Consider the following 24,601-nt stretch of genomic DNA (forward strand, 5'->3'; position numbering starts at 1 on the left):
ACTGTCTGCTAAATAGTTTGCAAACTGCAATACGTTAGCCACAATACAATAACATTGATTGTGAATAGTGGAATAGTAATCATAGCCCCTTGAGATGCAGCATTCTAGAGGGGGTCCTATACACAGGCAAAACATTACATACAGTACAGTGCAGTTGTACACAATAGACAATACAAACATGTACCGATACAGGGGCGATAGCCCCTCCAATGTCTGGCTTTTGAAATGACGTTATATAAGACCGCTACAGTCTATGGAGTGTTTACAACGCTTTAAACAAACCAGGCACCCCTTACTTCACACAAGTGCCTGTTGGTCTTTCACATGTAGACTTGAAATGGCTCTCAGATGATTGATGCCTGGCGGTACATTACCCTGTAACCCTGGGATAAAGTACCTGATAATGTACACTAGTATTGTCCCACTTCCGATGCAAAAGAATCGAGGTCAGGAGAGTGCAGCTTGCCGGAGACATAAACGTATAAAGGAGATGTCTGAACGGTCAATCAATATGAATTGAGGAAGGCGAAAGGCTACTGTACAAAGACTAAGAGCCATGTCTGGACAGTGACGGAAGCTCCATTTGTAAAGCTTTTAGGACTGAAGTGATGAGCTGGCAGCATCTGGCAGGATCAGATGCTGCCGGAGTCTATACCAGTCCATCTGCCATCTCAATATAAAGATGAGCACACTTATCAGTTCCTCTTGAAGAAGACATTCGGAAACGATTTCATTTAGGCCCGACGTCGAAATTAAAAAAGAAATCTTCTAAATAGCAGACCTACTGTACGCGCTATGAGCTTGTAGATCTGCTATTTTTCAATAGCTAAATTATAGCATAATGTTTAAAACACAAAAAGGGGTTCCCGCCCAAAATGGGTTAACCCATTTAAGACCCGAGGTTGATTCTACCAATGCCTTGTAAATCAGTAGTTTTGACACTTTCAAGATTTTTCTAAAAATAGCAGGTGTACAAGGTCACAACTAGTGGTGTGACGCATTGTGAACATGTAAATAAGATATTTTTCAGTGGTGCAACCACTACAAGGAACAGCAATGTCCGTGTTCACCTACCTACAGGTATGTGTTCGTTCACCTACCTATACACCTATGTGGCCATGAGCACCAGTATATGACTATGAGTACCAGACCAGTAGGGGCGCTGTTGTGCCAAAAACAGAGAGAGAGATAGTATTAGTGCTGCACTGTTGCCTGCTAATGAGAGAGAGAGAGAGAGAGAGAGGGGGGGGAGTTGCACCACTCAGTTCACACGGGTGTGATTTTTACTCATATTTGTCACATCCGTTAGCAGTTAAATTGGACCGTCTATCCAGTGTTTTTAACATATTCCTTTCACCTTGTGGGAAGTAATCAGGGGAGGAGAATCTACTGTACATTACCAGACTCAATAATCAAGAAGGATATGTATAATAATTAGCACGTGATCTTCCAAAATTGCAATATTTGTAAAGAGATGTGATGTTGTCCGTTTCATTTAGGAATGTACAAGCAGTCCATGGACCTACAAATGTCAAAACGCCCTGGCTCCACACTGTCCACAGTATACCTCTCAGGCCTCCTCCCTAAATAAACCTCCTGTGACACGACGGAACCTGCGGTCCACAAACTTGGACCTCCTCTCTGTCCCCGAGGCAGTCAAGGGAACCTTCGGGGACAGAGCGTTCAGTGTGGCAGCCCCACCCTGTGGAACTCTCTCCCAATAGAGATCCGCCATGCTCCAACACTGGACTCTCTTAAGGCTGCCTTGAAAAGACACTTATTCTCTCAGACATAGTTGTTGATTGTTGTTGGTACACTTTCATGAAAGGCGCTATATCAAAAATTCAAGCTATTATTATGGTCCAGATTAACCCCTTTTCGTGTTTTAAACATTATGTTATAATTTAGCTATTGGAAAATAACAGATCTACAAGCTCATAGCGCGCCACCGAGTGGCGCACTATGAACTTGTAGGTCTGCTATTTTTGGGGGAAAAAATCGTGAAAATGTGGCGCAAATCCTGACAGAAAACTGCCAGGATTTAGAAGACATTTTATAACTTTCGACGTCAGGCCTAAATGGGATAAAGTTTCAATCTTAATATCCATCCAGCGAAAGAAAACGCACCTTTCTCTTGCTCAGGGACACGTTAACACATCGACCAGGGCCAGGGCCGGGGGGGTCAACAGGGGATCTTCTGATTCCTAGGCAGCCTCTCTATACTTATTCAGCTATGGCCGCGCCCCCTGAAAAAGAAAGAGGTTACAAGAGCTTAAAATGCAATAAAATATGAGAAACGGGACAGCACTTGACATGAGAAGACCGTGGCTTGACGACACCATGGCTGTTGTCCTAATGCCATGCTCCTTCCATGTTTTTTTATGGCACTGAGCTGTCAGGAAGATTGTCTCTTTCTGTTTTTGTGTCTGTCTGCCCAAGGCTTAGCCTCCGGCGGAGGCATAAACACGAAACCCTTTGATACAATACCCAACTAAAAGGTTGAAATAAAAGTTGGTCACTGCATTTGAAGACAGTGTGCGGGTGTTTGGTACTTTTACAATATGTATACAAAAAAGTGTACTGGAGAAGATATTACGTGCCAATATAATAAATAATAATAATAATAATAATTATTATTATTATTATTATTTCACTCGCAAGTTTAAGTGGGTACAATGTCTTGTTTGGAGTGGAACATTGTCCGATATAACCCGTTTCTTTGGAAGTGTGCATATTCACCTTATACCCATTTCTTGATGAGGATTCCTTCTGATTCCCAGTTAACATTTCATGCTTATTAATGGGGAAAACCCCCCGAATTGGAGCTATAAGTTATAAAGTATATAGTCTGCCTCTGCCCTACGGTAACATCTCCTTTGACGTCGGAGAACACAGCAGCATCCCTCGGCTTCAGTACATGTGAGCTTGTTCTACATAGAGTAGCATCTCTCTCTCACACTCTCTCTTCCTCCATCACTGTCTCCATCTCTCCTCCACCCACACTCTGGGCCCCCAGGAGGGACAACGCTGCCTGGATCCTCGGGCGCAGTAATTAATCACATCCCCCTGTTCCCTGACCTTACCCACCAGCCCCCCCAAGGCTCCGACACAAACTAGACCCGGCCTACCTGGAAATGAATATAGAGCAAACAAAACATCCTCTCCAAGGAGCCGCAGCGTCTCAGGAATCAGAGCAGCGTAGAGTCAGTCAGCTGTGCGTGAGTCAGTGAGGAGGCATGCTACTTAAGAGCAGAATCTACATTACCATGCAGTCAATATACTCACAGCCCAGCAGTGCATGACAGCTAGGGGCCACGCCATCAATGATTCAGCCTTGGGAATGGACAGCAAGGAACACAAAACCTTCAAGCTATAACCAAATCAAAGCTCCCTCCTCTGTGCCATGTTTCATTTTTTGATGAGTACATCTCTAGACATCTCTAGGAGACTGCGGGACTGGAGGTGCCCTTGCCGAGACCAGTTGTTCTCAACCTTTTTGAGGGATGGCTTTTGAAGATAGCAGTCAAGTCTATGGGATTTTACAGCACTTATGACATAAATCGTTTGCCAGCCACGTCCATGGACTTTAATAACACTAGTATATTTCAAACAATTCAAAGAAAATCTTAAATCTTACGAAGCTAACGAAGGGCTGCTGTGTTACTGTAAGTGGTCAGATGGGTGGATTTCCAGAGCATGTTCATTTTAACAATCAATCAATCGGATCTGGATCAATGGAACTAACGTAGTATAGCCTAAATTAAGTTCCTATGTATCGGTATGAAAATTAGTAATTTTTTAGGGAAAGATTTTTTTCTTAATGTATGTTATTGTTTTGGGGCCAATTGCAATTTCCTCATGGCCCATGAAAATGTGTGCCCTAGGCCTAGACTCGATTGATTCATAAAAGTATATATATAACACAACCAGCCGTACGGGAGCTGTTGCATGTCCATTACTACTCCTGTGACCCACTTTTGGACCACAAACGTCTGGTTGTGAAATATCGCCTTTGCCCAATTGCCCGGCTAAATGCAGACACACACACACACACACACACACACACACACACACAGATGGGAGAGCAGTCTGTCACGAACAGCTTAAGGCATCGTGCTGAGGTGTTGCCAAGGCTGGCGGGATCGAGTCACTCCAAGAATCAGGCTCACACAAAGGCTAAAAGTGTTGCAAAGTCCTCCCTAGTAGCTCTCACAATTTTGCGCGCGCACACACACACACACACACACACACACACACACACACACACACACACAAATAGTCATCAACGAGCATAAGCAAGCTAAGAGTCTAACAGTAGAATAACTGTACAATGAAACTATGACAGTCTACATAAAAAGCTATATCTACATTACATAAGTGTAGCCTTTGCATACGCCTGTAAGGTCATTGAGGCTATGGCAAGTGCTACCAAGTACTAACTAACATTACAATCTCCATATTCAGCCCGAGCCAACCTAGAGCTACATGACAGACATCTCGACATTGACAAGCGTCTAGCCGACTGGCATATATTGTCATCGTGACAAGCATCCAGCCAAGCCCTAAGTAAAGAGTAGTGATTACCATCGAGATCAAAGGCAAGCAGTATTTACTACTGCTCTCTCTCAGTATTTACTACTGAGAGAGAGAGAGAGAGAGACTCCATCGCCTTCCGTACGAGACAGGATATTTGTCCAACGTCTTTAAAAATGTGTGGGACCTCACCAACAACAGGATATTTGTCCAACGTCTTTAAAAATGTGTGGGACCTCACCAACAACAGGATATTTGTCCAACGTCTTTAAAAATGTGTGGGACCTCACCAACAACAGGATATTGCCGGTGTCTTAAGTGGATTAGGATGATGTATTGTAGATGGAACAAATACGGTTTCAAATAAGGACAACTAAAGTAAATTAATTTAAATTTTAATTTGAACTCATTCTTAATATGACGTCATAGTACTAACGTCATAGACTGGTCTCCAATTACTATCATAACGGGTAAACAGGGGCATGTGTTCCCACCGGGAATCGACTTACAGCAGTCGTTTTGAAATCAAACTCCCACAACATGAGTCACAATGGTCTCGGCTTGTCAACTTCCTGAAGTTACGCAAGGTTCTTTAGTCCTCCTATGTCACTTGTTGCAATTCCTAAAGTGCAGTTATGCTGCTTTGTAACACTAGACCTCAATACGTGCCCGTCGGCCACCGGCCTACTTGAGAACGATGCAACTTGGGAACCTAATAATACCCGTTGTCAACTTGTCATAGCACCCGTTTAAACTATCTAGTATCTATCTAGTATGGGCACAAAAGGGACACAGACACCGTCTGTGAATTTGAAGTCGGTGGGGCAAACGGTTCTCGAGTTACGTGCATTCATTTACAACCGCACACACACACACGCGCGCGCGCACTCACGCACGCACGCACGCAGACAGAAACGTGGCACATTTATAGTGGGATGGAAATTAGAGATATGAAACATTGAACGAGAACCAACAATGACTGATTGAATGACTTGCCTCCGAGGCTATGAATGGAACATGACATTTTGTCTCAGAAAGCCTTTGGGCCGTGGCATTAGAGAGAAAGTCACGGTCGCAGCCCTTCTAAAGAGGTTTAGGGAGCGATGGCGTGGCGGAGAGAGAGAGCGAAAGCAAACAAAAATAAAAGCGGGAGGGGAAAAACACAATTAAAGGTCATGCAGCGCGGGGCGACATCGGGTGCCTGTCATTGCATGATGTACTGCGGTGCATGACAGGCAACGTGTCACTTTTCACAAGCGGCCCACCGCCGCCACCCCATCCGGTTTAATGAACCACATCCTCCACAGTGCAGCCTCTGTCCTTCCCCATCTCTCTCTCTCTCTCTATCTGTCTCTCATTGCTCAACACCAGTGAATTAGAGTACAGAGTCAGTCAGAGCGTAACCACTTGAGCCCGCTATATTTGTACTCGGTCGTGTAACAACGGATAGCTTTGTTTATGTGTTGACTGTATGACGACAGGCCCAAAATAGGGGCACCACGTACTGTACCAAAGTGGTTAACTTACAGTTACACCCTCGCGACAAAAGGAAGGGGAACAAAGCATGTCGGTTGATGCAGCAGCAAGCAACAAAAGGCGAGAACTTTAGTTTGCTTTAGCACTTTAGACGAGCTGTCTACAACATACTAGAGACGAGCTGTCTACAACATACTAGTACTATACTATACTATGTCACTTGCCTGGGCCTAATGTCGCAGGACACAGGCTGGACTGAGCAGCAGCAGTGCCAATAAATTAGTCCAATGGCTCATTATTCCGACTGCGCGCCGGTTCGACTCCGGCATTACTAAGAATACTAAGCCTAAGCCACGTAGTCGGACTAATGGGATGTCAGAGTTATGGGCAGTCCCCATCAGAAGCACCCATATTTGTAGCCCCTCCTACACGCTTTTGGAGTATGTGCACAAACTTTGTCCTACACAAACATTAAAGCCCCATTGACAATGAATGGACAATGTTACGTCATAGTGTCTGATGAGGTCATAGTGTACGTCATGATGATGTACGATGATAGGAGCGCCCCTCACTTCACACGGGTGTGATTTTTACTTTTACGTGAAAGGCGATCGGATCGGGCTTAATTAAACCTTCCGTGTTATGTTAGATACGTCATAGATGACCAAACTGGGCACATGAAGTCAATTATTAATGTAGGCGACTTTATTAGGCCCCATCTTTTTAGAGTGACGAGCGTGATGGCCTAATTCACTCCATCTTACAAATTGCAGGTAATGGTACTGTACCCCACATTGCAGGTAATGGTACTGTACTGTACACCCCCCCCCCCCACACACACACACACACACACACACACACAACTCAAGACGGGATGGAGGGGTAAGGTCTGACATTACGGGATCCCTTCAAAACAGCCGGAACTGGGCACGGGGCCAACGGCGGCGTCAGACACTGCATATGTGCCCCTTCCCTTATTTCCCATCAATGAAGGCACTGTTAAAAGATTTAACATTTTTGACACACAACAGAAAGAAAAGGCAGAAGACCAACAGACCACATGGGCGCCGCCAGCACTCTCAAAGCGCTTCCAGTGAGGATATATTTAGAAGTGGAATCATCTCCCATTAATCTTCCATCTGTGGACTGTCACAGATAAAGCAGTATGAGGGAGCAGAGCTCCTGCAATCTTGCAGAATGTCGGTTTAGCTAAATTCTGAATCAAATCAGCTAGTGTACTGTATATTATACAGTGCGCACGCGTGCATGCGTGCATACCATATCATATAAAAGAGTAGGCTACTTCCTCCATATATTCTTCCATATCACACAACAAACAAGGTAAAATAGTCAGATAATAAGTAGAGTGCAAAGAGAACAGTGTAATGCCTCAAAGAAACTAGGACACCATGATAAACAATAAACTTAGCATCTGATCCAAAACGACTTGCTATAACCTTAAAAAAAAAAGAGCACAGGACTCCGCCAGGTCAGGTAGATTATTGTAGCCTCATGGTGGCGCTATAATAGGCCACTGACGGAACAAGTTAGAGCGCACGAAAGGACCCCCCCACACACACACACACACACACACACATCCCCACAACCGCGGGTGACGGGTCTTTACCCTCGGCTACTGCAGTTTTCTCTCACACAAATTCAAACCATTCAGTACCACAGTGCACGGTGGACACACTTCAACTAAAATGTCTATAAGAATTGGCACGGCGGCCAAACAGTTTCCGAGTACTAGCACCTTTCAAGGGCATGATATAAAAGCAGGCTAAGTGAACTTCAATTTAATAACATCACATTCTTGCAGGCAGTGACATTAACCAGTACTGTAAGCCTACCCGCTAATGCTTTTTTTGGGCAGCTGTTGATGATTTGACCACTTCCACTCAATGCTGCGGAGGTTCCTTGTTTAACGTTCTAAGTGCACATTGTTTAAATCACAGATGCATGGTTTTCATATCGTAAACTTTGGCTAAAAGCTTGTGGTTAATCCACGTGGGTTCTTGTTTACTACTTGTTTAGACTAGAGCTTCAACTTGTCATGGCAGCTTGCTTACAACCGAAATAGACTTCCTCTTCCTCTTCAAAATAAGAGCCACTTGTAAATGATTAGTCAACACTAGTTTTAGTGCTGCCTGCTGCTGTGCCAAGAGGCAAGTAAAGGTCTGTGACTGTGTGATCGTGAATTCGTAATCATCTGACAGCTGGATGTCGGGGGCCCCTGGAGTCCCCGACCCGGGAACGTCCGTACCCCCAGCTCCACCTGACGGTGGAGCTGGGATGATTTGAGGCATTATGTTCAAAACGGACCAATCCTGCAAACTTTGGATGGCAATCTTAACCAATCAGGATGGATTATGTAAAGTCGGACAGATCTGTGTTGATCACATGAATAATAGATACTGTGTACCAATTATTTAGATTTTTGGACAACATTTGTAGGAGTAATGCAAAGATCAGCCTCATGGTGGCGCTTTAACAGGCTGATCTGAAAACTTCGGCTTGGCGGAGACAAATATACAACAAGTGACCAAGACATATCTGCGTAGGAAACTAGGGAGATAGAGAGAGGCTGTATTTTTCTACCAAGGAAGATGTGCAGTTTGGCAGAAGAACGACGACCCATCTCACAGACTGACAGTTGAGTTAAATGAAATTGGACAGCCTTGGGTCATTTCAGATTTGAGGAGTTTTGAAATACGACTGAATTAAACGTCTGTCCACAAGCTGTCATGCTTTGAAGTGTTGCATTTGGAGCAAGTTATTTCATTTTCAGAGTGGTGCTATATCACATCTGAACCACAGAGCTTTGAAGTCAGACGACTCTTTGGAAAGCTATTTTTTGCCATCCAATTCCAATTTTTGGGCTGTATAGTGTTCCCCAGAGCCAATATTTCAGTATAAAAGAGACAAGTCTAACAAGAATGAAGGAGCCCGGCCTTGCCACTTAATTATTTTTCAGCAGGGCGGACCAAATTCGATAGGGGGGGGGGGGGGGGGGAGTCTGTTTTTTTTAATACTCTGACAAGCGAATGGGAATACAGATGAATGCTTTTAACGAGATGGAAAAGAGGTATATGTACTCAAGAGAGTCAGTGTTTTACTGGTGCGCTCTACACAGTAGTTCGTTCAGTAGGTCACAGTTCATGATAAATTCATGATTTCAATTGCTAGTTATTCCTTAGCCCATTTAGACATGAGGACGCATCTGTGTCACATTAGCTTTTAACCACTTAAACACTTATTTTAAACTTTTGCTGTAGAAAGATGGCAGATCTACAAGCTCATAGCGCAGCATTGAGTGCCGTGCTACGAGCTTGTATAGATCTGCTATCCCTGGAAAAACATATTTCCATATGGTGGTCGCGGCCAAATACATATAATTCTGGGGCTCCTTGACATGAAATAGTTTGAGAACCACTGACATAGAAACATAGGTTTTTCAGATATAGAAGACACTTTGTATAATCTAGTCTAGTGTATACGTTGTTGCCCGGGGGTGTAGAAAGATAGGCTCTCTAATAGGTCTGCTTCTTTTGTCCCTGAACACCAAATTTCCTTGCAAAAAAAAAAAAGGAACACAACACGCTCACCCCAGGGATGCTGCATTTCATCTGGTTAGCACCATCTATTGTATTATATTGAACTTATCATTAGTGCAGTCCACACTTATAATGGTCACATGACATTTAAAACGTCAATAAATTGTCAAGGTGCACAGTCCTAATGAGCAATTAACCTAACGTGTGCCATGTTTGTAATCTGCCACTGTCACGGTTGACCGACACAAATACCCTTTTATGTCCTACATTATTAAAGCGCACAAGAAATACCATGCTTGAAAATGGGAACTACATTAAATAATTCAGCCCTAGACCACCTATATACAGTAGTGGAAGGTGGAAGTGACCCAGCAGGGAGTACAGTGAATGTACTGTATTGTTCTTCCTGCTTTAAAAGGCTCCGGCAGTAGTGGAGCTGGCTTTGTCTAAAATGTCAGCAGTGTTGATTTCGTCCACTAAAACTATATGACCTTTTTCACTGACGAAATGTAAATCAAAAGTAAATAAAAAACTAAGCTATGAAGGCTAAAACTATGACTAAATACAAATACAAATAATACAAATAAAAACTAGCTGAACATGTTAGGGAGGGACTAGTGGAGAAGAGATCAGATAGCAGATCTACAAGCTCATAGGGCGTTGCGACGCGTTGTGAACTTGTAGATAGACTTGGATATTTTTTCAGCATGCAACCAAGTGTAAAATCTGCCATTACAATGCCATCAAGACCTAGCCTGGCAATAAGCCAGACCGAATTAGCCGTTGGCAAAAAGAAAATACCTGCTGGCGCTGTGTGATATTAGTCTGGCTTATTATCCAGGCTAGTCAGTCGACTACAATCGTATGATAATTCGTCGACTAAACTAGACTAAACACAATTTCATGTGACAAAACTTTGATTAAAACTAAATGCATTTTTATTCAAAAGACTATGGTTAAAATTAAATGTGTGTAGAGGGACTTGAAATCGGCCACTCAGACTGCATCCCCCCTGCACACCCTGGACGAGAATGGAGATAAAAGTCCAAAAGATTCTAGGGGTGCTGAACACAAACACGTTGGTTTAGACTAGTCATTGGATAGACCAGTCATTAGTCCTAGAACTACAATCTATCTCAAACCCTCACCCTAACCCTAACCTCCCAGGCAGCACACCTAAACCCAACCGGTCCTTAACCCATGTATAACCAATGACTAGTGTCACTAGTCTAAACTAAGTATGCACCCCAATGGGGACAACCCCTCACAGTCCGACATGGAGAGAAAGGCAGATATGGTAAAGTACCACAGCACTATACCTGATGAGCTGCTCTCAGGCCAGTCATGTTGACAGACAGGACAAGAATTAACCACTTAATCCCTACATACTTGCTGACCTGGGTCACCCAGGGGCTATCCTCCTCGGACCCGGTTTGATCCCTTCACACCAATTAGCTCTCTACGAGCTCACAACGCGCCGCAATACTACATGTGAGCCGTGATCTGCCATTTGTGTGCTAGTGTTCGTCCACTATGACATCACGCCCAGAATAGGGACAATAGGGTTCAGCACAAATTAAACTTGTACGTAGAGGAGCTCCGATCGATCGGCCACTGATTGGCTGATTTTCACTCCAAACGACTCAATTTACCCGACCCGATTTGGATAAACCGATCTTTTATACCATTTAGGTGGTTATGAAAGTTAAATATAGATATACAATTATACATGATATCGTTTTGCATCTTTGTGACAGGTCTAAACATTCTCCTCACAGGAACACACAGGAACAGTTTTGTCGTGGGTTTTGACACATAATTTTAGAAATATTAAAATTTTCCCGTTACACACAAGATAGTAGATAGGTATTGGTACCGGCCGATGGGGAGAAAACCGGTGATCGGGATTGGTCCCAAAAGAAATAATCGGAGCACGTCTACTTGTACGCTATATAATATTACATTGTGGCTTGCCGCATGCGCGTACCACGTGCGGTGATTGTGCATCATGCGTTATATATATTAAATATTAACACTCCGTTTAAAGAGAAGGAGGAGAACCGTAGCTATACCCGCATCTTTACACTGCGACTCATCGCTGAAAGCCTATGAAGACAACCCGGTGTGCTTGATTTCAATTTATGTTAACGGATATAAGTGTGTGAAGGCAGAAGTGGCATTGTCATTAGAATCGTGTCCGCTTGCGGATGTGTCAAGTATAATTAGGCCTTCAGATTTCAAATGCATGGTACACAATCCTTGGCACCGTCTGTAACTCCTGCATTCAGTCATTTGAAATTAAAAATGAATTGATGCACAGACTAGTACACTATTGATCTGGCTTTTACTATCATGAGCAGAGCACTGTGTCTGTGGTGTGCACAAACGTTCATTTACACATTGCAATTATGCAATTGTACTTTGTATTGTATTTTGCTAAGCCTCTTTTACCCATTTACATTTTGAAGCCACATGTATTATGCATGTAGAGTAGCGCCCTCGCAGCTAGAGTAAACACCTGCTAGCATGCATGGGGCGCAGCTGTACCTGCCGGCTGCATCTACTTACTGTGTATACTCAGTCCCAATATCACAACAATATCCAGTCTAATATCATAATATAGATACTAGGGATGTCCCGATCAGGTTCTCTTTTTACATCCGATCCGATTACAATCATTTGAAAATGACATGATCGGCCGCGATTTCTGATCGAGACAACCCAAATTTTAACCTCATTGCCCCTGGCATCGTCGCTTTAATGGTAAATGGTGCATTTGTATAGCGCCTTTATCCAAGTCGCTTTACATAGATTGTGCATTACATTCATTCACTCATATATCCATACACCGATGGCGGCAGAAACCATGCAAGTCACCAACCAGCACATCAGGAGCAATTAGGGGTTCAGTGTCTTGCTCAAGGACACTTCGACACTAATTCTGAGTCTGGGGGAGCCCGAGTTCGAACTGGCAACCTTGCGGTTACCATCCGGCCACTCTACCCCTGAGCCAACTCTGCGGTGGTGAGGAGATGTACTGTACAGTACGAAGGAAAAGTGCAAAAGCTGATCAAATTAAATGTTTGGGCCCGGGCGGTTAGCTCAACCGGTCTGGGCACCTAGGCTGCTGAGCCAGCTCGACGGCGTGCCGCGGGTTCGACTCCCGATCCCCGACGGCCTTTGCCGCGTCTCTTCCCTCCCATCTCTCTCTCCATTTCCTGTCAATCTACTTTCAACCCATCAATAATTGCTACATCTAACGAGTTCAGAATGGCCTCATGGTTGCACCCACCAGCATCACACTATGTGCGTGTCTGTCTGTCTGTCTGTCTGACTGAATGATCATACACACCTCATACTAAAGGGGCCACTAGAAAGCAATCCTGTTGATTACGGTGGGTCAAATGTTTGTTTCAGATACACGTGTTTACACATACTGTATGTGTCACATACCGGTATGTGTTATTTTAATTGGATATATGACCCCAGTGGGGAAAAAAAGACAGCAAGGACATTTTTGGGTGTAATACTTTTACAAAGCGTTTGACTACTCGTACTGTATTGCATTTCTGTCTAATAAAATATTCAATCAACCACTCAATCAATTAATCAATTACCCAGGTTGTAAGCCATTCTCTACCAGCCAACAGCATCACTTTACTGGACCTGTGCAATGTAACAAGATACACCATATATGGCAGCAAGTTACAGGAGAGAGAGAGAGAGAGAGAGAGAGAGAGAGAGAGAGAGAGAGAGAGAGAGAGAGAGAGAAGTCCTTGGCAGCCAATGATGCAGCCAGGAGTAGAAGTCCTGAAAACCTGCACTACACACACGCACACGCACACACACACACACAGTACACTGACAGTACACACGCTGCCTCCAGCTTTAACACATTATAGATGAGCAGCACCACGTCACGGCAGCATGGATTACATGACACTGCACATCTATTCAGATAGAGGCACACATTGGCGCGGGAGCCAAGGGCAAACTCAGACAGGGAAACCGAACGGTAGCGTGCTACGGTCATTGGCTGAATTTAACCCTATCCATTACTGGGGATACATTTTCCACAGTGGCGCAATGGTTAGCAGCACTACCGTTTGCCTCATACCGGCGGCGGGGGAGGCCTTTCTCTGTGGCGTTTGCATGCTCTATCCCTGTGTTTCCGTTGGGTTTCCTCCCACACCAAAAGGACAGGCATATTAGGTACTGTACTACTCGTGCTGCCAGTGCCCTTGAAACAAAGGTATACTGGCATACAACTGGAGTAAGTCCCCTGAGCACAGCGCTGCACTGTGGCTGCTCATTGCATGCTCCAAAATACGTCAAATGCAGAGGACAAAGGGGATAAATATAAATAACACCTTTTACAGTCACCATGACAATCCTGGAAGGTCCAATTGCAGAGACCCCAATTAAATCTCCTTTGTTTTTTGGTGCCTTATTTCTATGTACAGTATATTCAACTCGTTTACTCACTCTTATAAGACTTATATTATTATTAATTTTGTATTTTTTAAACTTGGATACATCTCTTTACTCTTATACGTTTCTGTCCTGTGTTTTTCATACTGCGGTGCTGCCATGACAACTGAATTTCCCTCGCAGGATCAATCAAGGGCGGTGAATCTATCTAGCTATCCGTTTGTCTGTCTGTCATAGACTGCAGTGCTCCAGTGTGATTACGATTGGGTTTTTTTTTTAAAGTTATGCTTCATTACAGAGAGTTCAGTGTAGACTGAGACAGAAAGAGAGGAGAGACGTGCGAGAAAAGTCGGCAGTCAGATTCCAAACAAGGGTGGTCCCGTCCCCACTCACAGGGAATCAGGGACCATGTGGTTTGTGCACCAACAGGCTGAGAGACCAGGCAGGCAGGCACCCCCACAGTTATATATTTATTCCTTTGCAGTGTAGAAGTGATTTATTCCTTTTGCTGTGTGGAAGTGATAGAAGAACTGGCCTGCCACTCGGGTGCCCCCGCAGTGTGTGAAGTTTAGTTTATGTTCCCGTGTGGACTGCGCGACGGGGAAAACAGTTTTACTGTTATTGACGTTCCAGGAATTCTGCCAATTCCTGAGTGGACTTGTCTTGTGTGTAACTGGAGGGGCCGGTTGTGGCGGTACTGTATGTATTTACAGTACCAATACGCAGAATGACATGCCGATGAAAGGTGCTACAGTATAAATATTATTGATGTACATATATGCTCAGACTTACATCTGCTGTTGCTGTTTAGTGTTTAGAGCACTTGAGTTGCCTGCATGAAAACCTACCAAAGAGAATGTGAAAAGGCAGCATGAGGAGAGTTATTAAGTGGGCCCTCCTATGAAACACATTTTCATTTAAGTAGTTCACCCCAAAAAATGACTTCAATTATACACCCCATGAAGCCTTGAATAGAGGGTATGCGCATGCATAAAGTGAGTGGCTAATCGAGAGCCAAAGTGACCTTGTCTAATGCAATCAGATAGGACTTTTCTGTTTGGATGTATGGGCTGTCAGGGTTAGAAAGCAGTTTTTTTCCACTCAGTAGGCGTTCCCACATCACTTCCAGGTATGATGGTGATGATGTAACGTGCATACCCGCGCTATACATCTCCCATGAATTCAAGGCTTCATGGGGTGTGCAATTGATGGAAGATATGTCATATTTTTGGGTGAACTGCTGCTTTAAGCTTCAACAGTGAATTCTCTATTCACTTCGGTCATAAAATGCAGAGCATTTATTTACAACAGTGCCACATTCACCTCAGTCTGTCTAATGTAAACAGAGCTGGCATTCACTTTGAGGAAATCCCTTCAGATGAAGCAAAGCAAAGTTACTGTATTTACCCAGGGTAACTGGACTAAGCTCAAGAACTTGTTTACAGCCAGGCCCTGCTCATAGAACATTTCATGGTAGGGGTTCAATGCCTTGCTCAAGGGCACTGCCTTGCTCAAAGCCACCTACCCCCACCCCCCAAAAAAAGAGAAACACATCTGAATAGACCTCTTTCAGGGCCCATGCATGTTCTGGCAGCACAAACACAGGACAACATTAAACCGTATACTTTACTTAAAACATATTTTTATCATTTTGAGAAAAGTAGCCAATTTAACCTTGGTGACCAGTGCTGAACACCTATCCTGTTACTGTATATCAATAGAGGTTTTTTTGTGGGTCAAGCCAACATAAAATTACAAAAATGTTTTGAGTATAGTACTTTTGACAAATTCCCCCCAGGCTGAATTTGACATACATTAGTACAGTACTGTGTCAGGAGGTGGAGTGAAGAGTGGGAATGAATGGACTGCTATATTACCAAACAGTAGATACTGTAGTTATTTTAAAATGTCAATGACAAATGCTAGCAAAAACAACCTACTCGTGTTGGGCAGCACACACTGCATACCCACACTTTGTTGAGAACCTAATCCCAGCTCAAATTCTGAAGGAACATGAGAATGGTTTCTCCACTCCTCCTCACAACTCTAGATAGGCCACACACACACACACACACCACACACCACACACACACACACACACACACACACACACACACACACACACTTAATAGGCCACTTTCCTATTCCAAGCAGTGCACATTATTCACCATTTCACTCTGTAGCTTTCTCTAAGTAGCTGATTCATTGCTGCCATTAGAAATGGCGAATTACTGGATTGATGTATTATGTCCTATAACTTTTCTAGAGGGGGGGTCTGGGATGGATCTATTTATTAGGCCTATTATTCAATACATGCTGCAGGAATGTAAATCAGGCTGGATGGAACTCAGGCTAGAAGGAATGTGGCTCTCAAACATTTTCAAATTGATATAGCCTATTTGGCCGCGGACACGAATCTGAAAGTAATTTATGCTAGGCAGGGACCCCCTATAATATAAGAGAAGATTTGTGTTAAACCATTTCCAATTTTTCACCGTTTCCAGTCTAAATCTTCCAAACAAAACTATATTCGAGCTCACACTCACAAGGCACTGTGAGCTTGTACTGTAGATAACTGGTTCCCAAACAGTGGGTCGGGAACCATTTGTGGGTCGTGGACACATTTGTAAGGGTCCCTTTATTTATTTTTGTTTCCTATAGGCTATTTTGTATAAAAAATAAAATAAAATAAAAAAAGTCCCACGAATTAAAAACTTAATTGCTGAATTAAAAAAATAGTGTTAGTGACTAAACTGATTTTTGCTGGGTATCCCCTGTGGAACCCCCTCAATGATCCCCTGTGGGTCCCTGGACCTCACTTTGAGAACCCTACTACACTACAGGACAACTGCTTGTGAGACCATTACGTTGCCTACTACTGACTGACTTTTCAGCTACAGGATATTGTCTGCATGGCTACTGTTCACTGTTGGCTTAACCTTGAGCAGGCAATTAATCCATCCATTATTTATGAGGGTATAATATACTGTAGGTAGTCTACTAGATAGTCATTTGTAGAATTGTAGTAGGCCTATAGTTGTTGAATACTGTAGTGTATACCTTTTTCAAGGGCGAAGTAATGCAATTAACAACGGAAAACAATGCAATTCCCTTGATACAAATCATAAAGCAAACTTTTAATTAGATTTCACGAATGTCGACAGTTGAACCTCGCGCCGAGTCACGCGCACACACAAAGGTGCATGCTGCCATGACAATATCTGAGTTTCTGTAAAATACCGGTAAGTATTTAGGCTAGCCTGTAATAAATAACTGGAAGCTTATTAAATTAGCCTAATAATGTTAGGCGTGTACGGTGTTTGTGATTAAATAGCGCATGCACTCACCTTGACACTTTCAGATGTGAATTCCCCAAGTGTTGAAAGCGTTGTATTCTCTTTGAAAACGGCTTTTGTAGAGCGGGTTATAGTTTTATGAGAGAGATGAAGCGTAGACCCTGTGATCTCTGGCGGTTGAATGACCGACATTCATGCTCAGTCTCACGCACCCAACTCTAGCGTTTGCGTGCATCCGTTTAATATCAACTGCTCTCTCTCTCTCTCTTTCGGCTCCACAGCCGGGTGTAATATGATCGTTCGCCGTACGGCGGTAGCCTACTGTGAAAATAGCCGATCTGCAAGCTCACAGCGGGTCGCGTGACTCGCGCCCACGACGAGCTGTGAGCTTGCAGCTCGGCGGTGCGAGGGGGAGGCGGCGATGCCTCATCGACGGCTAGAATCTCCAACCGGAGTGCAGGATCGGTTCCTTAAAGGCGGGACTTAACCGTTGACAGTAAAACGTTTGGCTTTCCAGTAAAAAAACCTGCATATTTTCCGTGAAGCCTGCGTCTCGTACTCTCGTTTCTTGTCAACTGTAGCCTACTGCAAGTAGCCTACCATTTTCCCGACACCCAAATGGATAGACATGTTTTTTGTGATTGATTGAATTATTTATTAACAGTTTGCAGAATTACAGTAGCCTACATTTCAAGCACAAACTCAATACAAAGACTGTTAACTGTGAGTGGACGACCCAATTAAGCATTACACTTGTTTACAAGAGGGAGCTGGGTCCACCATGTTCAATTCATCAAAACATTTAGAGACGTACAAATAGACACTTATAGACAAAGAACAGAACAGGTCCCAGGGCCCCTGGCTGGTCGGTTGGCCCCGGGCCCCCCCATCAGAAAATATAGAGACCCGGCCGGGACCCCCATAAAAGGGTCATTAAATGTTTTCAAAATTATTCCAAATTTGTACAAATGCAAGTAGAGGTTAAAACTGCTACAACTGATACAAGACAAGACTGACTATCATAGATGAGTGACCTTGGTCCATGATGACTGTCTTGATCCATGGCTACTAATAGGCCTATAAAATTTAATATTAAATTAAAATATTAAATGACAAAATGTAATGAAATCTAGATGTTGGAACTTGGAGATTACAAAACTACTGAATAGCCGCCCTATCCCATTACAGACAGCAAAAAAGCACCATGATTGTGAAATTAAAAACCATTCCATTGATCCATGCTCGGCCTACACAACAATATCGCATTGCACTTTGTGGTCAAGTTGTGGGTAAAAGGTCAAGCCACGAACAGCTCAGCAGACTTCACGGCAGGAGGTAATTAACTAATTAGAACGTTGAGTAAACGATTCTTGGCAATAAACAACTTTGAGTAGGCTACCGTTCGCCAATATGTTGTAATGTGTGCCCCATGGTGTGCCCCCTGCAGCCTGCCTATAGTTGTCAGACATTAGCAGCTTACTTACTGGTTTTACTAGAGCGCATACATGCATGGGCTACTGGTTTTAATATAATTTAATTAGCGGTCAACAAGTAGTCAAACCTAACCCTTTTACATTACTCTGATGATGGGATTCAAATACTTATATTATTTTTGATGAATTGAACAAGGTGGACCCTCTTAACAAGTGTAATGCTTAATTGGGTCGTCCACTCACAGTCTTTGTATCGAGTTTGTGCTTGAAATGTACTGTAATTCTGCAAACTGTTAATAAATATTTCAATCAATCAATCATTATTGCTTGTTACAAATTCAGCTGAGCTTATTTACCCCCATTAAGTATGGGGGTATTGTGCCATCTAGTGGACAGATCCCGGACTCACAGCTATGTCAGTCTCATGATGATTTTAAATCCACCAGGGCCATTCAGTAACAGTATGCTTACCAGTTACCACGTTATCAGCTTTAAACAGGGCAGTGGTATTTTTTACTTTAGTAAAACAATGTAGAAATACTCAAGAATCAAGTATTCAAAATTAAGAGTAGGCTACAAAAGTATATGCATCAAAATATACTTAAAGTAGGTCTACCCAAAGTTAAAGTACTTTTAACAGTAGCCTATATTTTGACCTTCTAAATTTCCATTTCCCATGCAATGTCCTATTCATTGTCGGGATCAGTGTAATGCAAGAGACAGTTAAAACAGTAACATATTGATGTCCAAGCAAAGATTCCAGTTTAGGTTGTGTTATTTATTATAGTGCAGTTGTAATGGACATACCAGTGATATTGCAGTGTAATTTCTGTGGTGATTCTGTTCTACTGCTGTGGTTCTCTGTCTGCTTCTGTCTGTCTGTCTGCCTGGTTGCCGGTTGGTAAGAACCGTCCGTTGTCTCCCAGTACCTGCACCTGGCTGTGACCCAAGCCGCTGTCAAATCTAGAGCCCGCCACCAAGTGTCCAATAAAAATACTGCCAACATAGAATGTCCCACTTCACAAGTTCAAAAAGTAAGAAAAATCACATCCAATGTATTGTGAGCTGTAGATCTGCTATTTTCAAAGTGTGTTTTGTGATAAAGTTTTCATATATTTGTAGTAGAGTAAAAGTACAATATTTCCCTCTGAGATGTATAGTGAGGTAGAAGTAAAAGTATTGACAATTGTATATACTGAAGAAAAAATAATTGTACAATAAATACTTGAGTAGGCCTATACTTAGCCTCGGTACCCAGGCTTTCATTTAGGCCTACACTTAGTTCATTTGCACCACTGCCTGAGGGCCTATGCCTGGGCAACAAGGCAACATGTGTCATATTCATAATAATATAGCCTACCGGTAGTCATAAATTATGTTTTAAATCGATGGCAATCGAAATAAAATGAACTTCAATTTCAAGTATATTGCCACATCACAAGTCGGCAGGTGTGAAATGTTGTTTTTTATTTTTCAAAAACAACCTCGAGAAAAGCTTTCTGAGAAGGAAAATAACACAGCAGCCCCAGCACCAGATGTCTTGCTGCTGTTGGTTACACCATCTGTAGATTCTTAAACTTGTGTTTTGAATCATTCCAATTTACCGTAAAGCAAGCAGAAAAACAAGAACAATTTGTTACCACTCGTGAATGAATGGTGAACACAAGGGAGCTGGGGTTAGGTTGTATTTGGGACAGTATCATCAGTAGTTTTCACTTGGTTCTTCTTCTTGTTTCAAATATATGAATGAACTATGAACACATACATACTGTAAATAAAATATGAATGAATATGTCTGACTTACAGATCCACTTACATAGTACTACTGCTACGACGTGCTACTGCTAGTGAGAACAACCTCAAACCTTTCAAATCAAGGACTCCCAAATACAAATGTAACAAAGCCAGCCATGGGCATACGTAAATTAAAAAAATAAAAACATTGCATGGATGCACCTGAGACATATCCTCAGTGATGTACCCAAGGTCATTGGGGTTTCTGGTCTCGCAACATCATACCCCTCACTCAGGTGACCCAGCCGGGGTGATCAATCCGTTGCTCCGGAACTATACTCTGCCGGAACTGGGAGTGAGAGGAACTGGTGCGTGGAAGGTGTTATAATCTGATCGCCCATGGCTGTGTAGTTGTACGTGAGAGCACAGTGTACTTGATATGTATTGTGTCACTCACAGACAGTGTACTTGTTATGTATTGTGTACTGCCTGAACTGTAGCATACTTTAATAGTTAGGCTACGAGAGACATCTCGGTGACAGCAAGGTCAGCCTTGCTGCAGTAGGCACGTTATTATGTCTGATATCTTTGTGGTCATGTCAGTTGGGATCCAGCTCTATATATGTTCCTGTAATTGTAATAAACTTTGTGAACCTTTAGCGTGATACTGTCTCGTGTCGCGTTATTGTTCTCCCGGCCCGCCGCCGCTGTCGCATTGAACCCTACCATGAAATGTTCTATGAGCAGGGCCTGGCTGTAAACAATTTCTTGAGCTTAGTCCAGTTACCCTGGGTAAACATGGTAACTTTGCTTTGCTTTGCCGTACCAAAGGCACAGTATACTTCAACCGGATTGTCACACACCACCCAGCCGGCACACACTACCTGTCTGTCAAACCAGACGAGGGTCCAGTACTTAAGAGTTTACAACAGAAGGAATAGGCTCCATGGGTTGACTCCTGTCCGGGCCCCTATATGTCTCACCACGTCCACTCCTGCTCTCACCTGTGCGTTGCACCAGACTCCCAGCACCAGACACTTCATTCAGGAGTGGTGTATTCTTGAGCCGCAATGGTTCCTCACTGCAGGCTCCACCTGGACAACAGTGGTGCTGGCAGGCTCCGCTTTCGGCTTCAATGGCCCTCCTAAAGGCCCCACCGTGGTTTTCTTGGTCTTCTTCCACACGGAAGACACAGGCTGGGGCGCCAACCCATACTGCTCCAGGATGCCATCTACATTCCGGCTGTCACCCGTCTCTCCGGTGGTCACCAGACTTTGACGTACTATAATCAAGCCTGGTAGTAAAGACAACCTGTCTAGAGTACAAAAGCTTTTTATATATCGACACGAAACATTCAGAAAGAACAGGCAGGTCCTGTGGCTGTGGTGGTAAACAGTGAGCACAGTCTGTCACTGACTGCAATGTCCAAAACCGTCTCAGTTCATTCTCACATCCTTTGTTACCACAGCAACACGTACAGTAGCACAACCACCAGTGGTGGAAAGTAACTAAGTACATTAACTTAAATGCTTACGGTAAGTACAATTGTGAGGTATTTGTATTTTACTTGAGTATTTCCAATTGCCAGTACTTTATTACTTTGTAGATTTGTATTATTATTACAAAACATCAGCCATATATACATTTCAGCCATTTGAGAATAGCAGATCTATACAAGCTCGCAATGTGTCGCATCGCAATGCATTGTGAGCTTATAGATCTGCTATTTTCAAAATATGTTGAAATGGGACATTCTGCATAATGAGTACTTTCTGCTTTTGGTACTTTAAGTACATTTTGATAGCAATACTTTTGTACTTTTACTCAAGTACATTTGCAGTATTCTGTACGTCTGCTCAATCACAACATTGACTGCAAATGGTTTTCAGTTCACCCGGCAGTTGATCTCAAAACGTTTACCTGCCAGAGAAAGAGACTTATCAGTTTAACTTCAAGGTCCTTCTTCACAGTCCAATGTTCTCGGGATGGCTGCCACTATGTTGCTGTGACTGTGACTTCGTTATGCTGTCTAGCAGACATTTTCATGATATGATTTGTGCGTAATGTCAACATTGAACATTTACATTTCATCTTGATATTGACAGCAGAAGAAAAAAATAACAGCAACAAAGAATTAACAGATATACAAGGATGCTTTGTTTGTAGATGTAATCTTTCTGGAAAGTGACACCCTCAGAAGACGGAAAAGGACTTTTCGGTTTTTTTATCTGTTAAATTTTAACAGATAAAAAATAGCCAAAGAAACAAAACAAATAGTGATGACAACTCAACTCTCAGTTCAAATGTATTAGCTCTTCATCACTGTTACTGTCCCAGAGAGGGCCTGACATATCCATTTAACCCATGAAGACCTGATCCTGACCCGATCCTACAAATAGAACCGGGTCAAACAGTTTTCTTAAAAACATAATGTTGCTATATCAGTGGTGCTCAAGCTAAAAACAAATGTTCCAGGGACCCCCCAGAAGTGAAGCTTTGAGTGGAAAATGTTCGCTTTATCTTTTTTTCAAAGATTTGCACACAGATCTGATTTCTTTTCTTCAAAAATAGCAGATCTACAAGATCATAGCACGTCACTTTGTGCCGCACTATGAGCTTGAACACGGAATAGCCTATTTTTGAATAGACAATAATAAGTGGTTACATCGAAAATGATACATGCAGCTTCTTTCCCGGTTTTAAAGGGTTAACAAACAAACAAACAACAAGTCTGTCTGTCCATATTTAGACCGTCAATTAGGGGACGGGACCTCATTAGATAATAAAACAATTAATTTAATCATTAACCCATTTAGACCTGCGGCCGATTTAAAAAAAAAGGCTTCTAAATCCTAAATGTTTCTATGTCAGTGGTTTTCAAACTATTTCATGTCAAGGACCCAAAAATTATATGGAATTGCCCCCCGAACCCCATCTGAAAATATGTTGTTCCAGGGACCCCTGAGAAGCAAAGATATGAGAATATATATTCAAAGATTATTGCATTCAGGACTTCCCGTCCTGAATGCAATAATGATCTTGTCACAGTTGAAGAGTAGCCTAATTGCCATAAGGACAAGAATAATGAGTTGGCTATCTAAAAATAAAATCCATCTCTATCATCCTGTGTAAACTTTACACCATGTATAGTATTTTACACTGTAAAGTAACTACTGTAAGTACATGTAGGCTACTCAAGTACTGTACTTAAGTACAATTTTGAGGTATAGGCTACTTTTAGTTTTACTTTACTGGAGTATTTGCAGTTTTCAATACTTTTATTTCTACCTGCACTACATCTCAGAGGCAAATTGTACTTTTACTGATCCACTACAATTATGTGTACATTACTTTGTAGATTGCTTATTCTTACAAACCACACTAACCACTTCAGCCTTATATAATTATCTCGGCCATTTGAAAATAGCAGATCTACAAGCATACTGTGAGCTTTTTATTATACATTTTTGACTTGTGAAATGGGACATTCTGCACCATGAGTACTTTTACTTTGGGTACTTTAAATTATATTTTGACGCCGATACCTTTGTATTTTTACTCAAGTACATTTTTAACCCATTCAGGACGGGAACCCCTTTTGGTGTTTTAACCCTTCTCAACGGGAACTGTACAGTAAGTACAGTATTAAAAAAAACTACAACAATTTGATGCTGCTATATAAAAAGGTAGGTCAGGATTTAGGACCGCAGTCCTACAATTAATCCCGGATTCCTACTTGTAACAAAGTATTTCTACATTGCAGCATTGATACTTTTACTAGTAAGTAAGTAAAGAAAATGTACTACTTTTTCCACCACCGTGTACAGCGAGCACTGCAGGGGACGGTGATTGTGGATCGGCTGTGCAGGTTGCTGTGCTTGTGTGAGTGACAAGACGGCCCTTTCACAGCGCCTGAATGAGACGTTGCTGTGGCGCGGTGCTCAAGGCCACAGGCTTGCTCGGCTCGCTGTCACAAAACCCCCCCCCCTCTTTTGTGCGGAGTCAATCTAGCTGCAGACAACCGACATGTGAAAAGGCATTTTCTTCTCCTTTTCAAAAGAACTATCTGCAAGGTTACTGCAGTACATTACATCCACAGGAGGCACATAGTGTACTGTACCGTGTGCTGGTGAGGTGGACA

General features: G+C 42.8%; 1 protein-coding gene across 2 annotated transcripts in view; it reads right to left on the reverse strand.

Annotated features, from left to right (window-relative positions):
• osbpl3b (oxysterol binding protein-like 3b) overlaps positions 1-17,458 on the reverse strand; it is a 109,319-nt gene extending 91,861 nt beyond the window's left edge. The window contains exons 1-2 of one of the 2 annotated variants that reach the window (XM_080768908.1): positions 17,345-17,458; positions 2,128-2,246 (exon numbers count right to left, since the gene is read on the reverse strand). The gene's annotated coding sequence lies outside the window, so the exon portion shown is untranslated. The remainder of the gene's footprint in view (positions 1-2,127; positions 2,247-17,344) is intronic. The other variant, XM_080768909.1, reaches the window with a different exon arrangement.
• Between the last annotated feature and the right edge of the window lie 7,143 nt (positions 17,459-24,601).

The sequence above is a fragment of the Protomyctophum bolini genome (genome assembly GCF_963924005.1).
Source record: "Protomyctophum bolini genome assembly, chromosome: 7".
Taxonomy (NCBI): Eukaryota; Metazoa; Chordata; class Actinopteri; order Myctophiformes; family Myctophidae; genus Protomyctophum; species Protomyctophum bolini.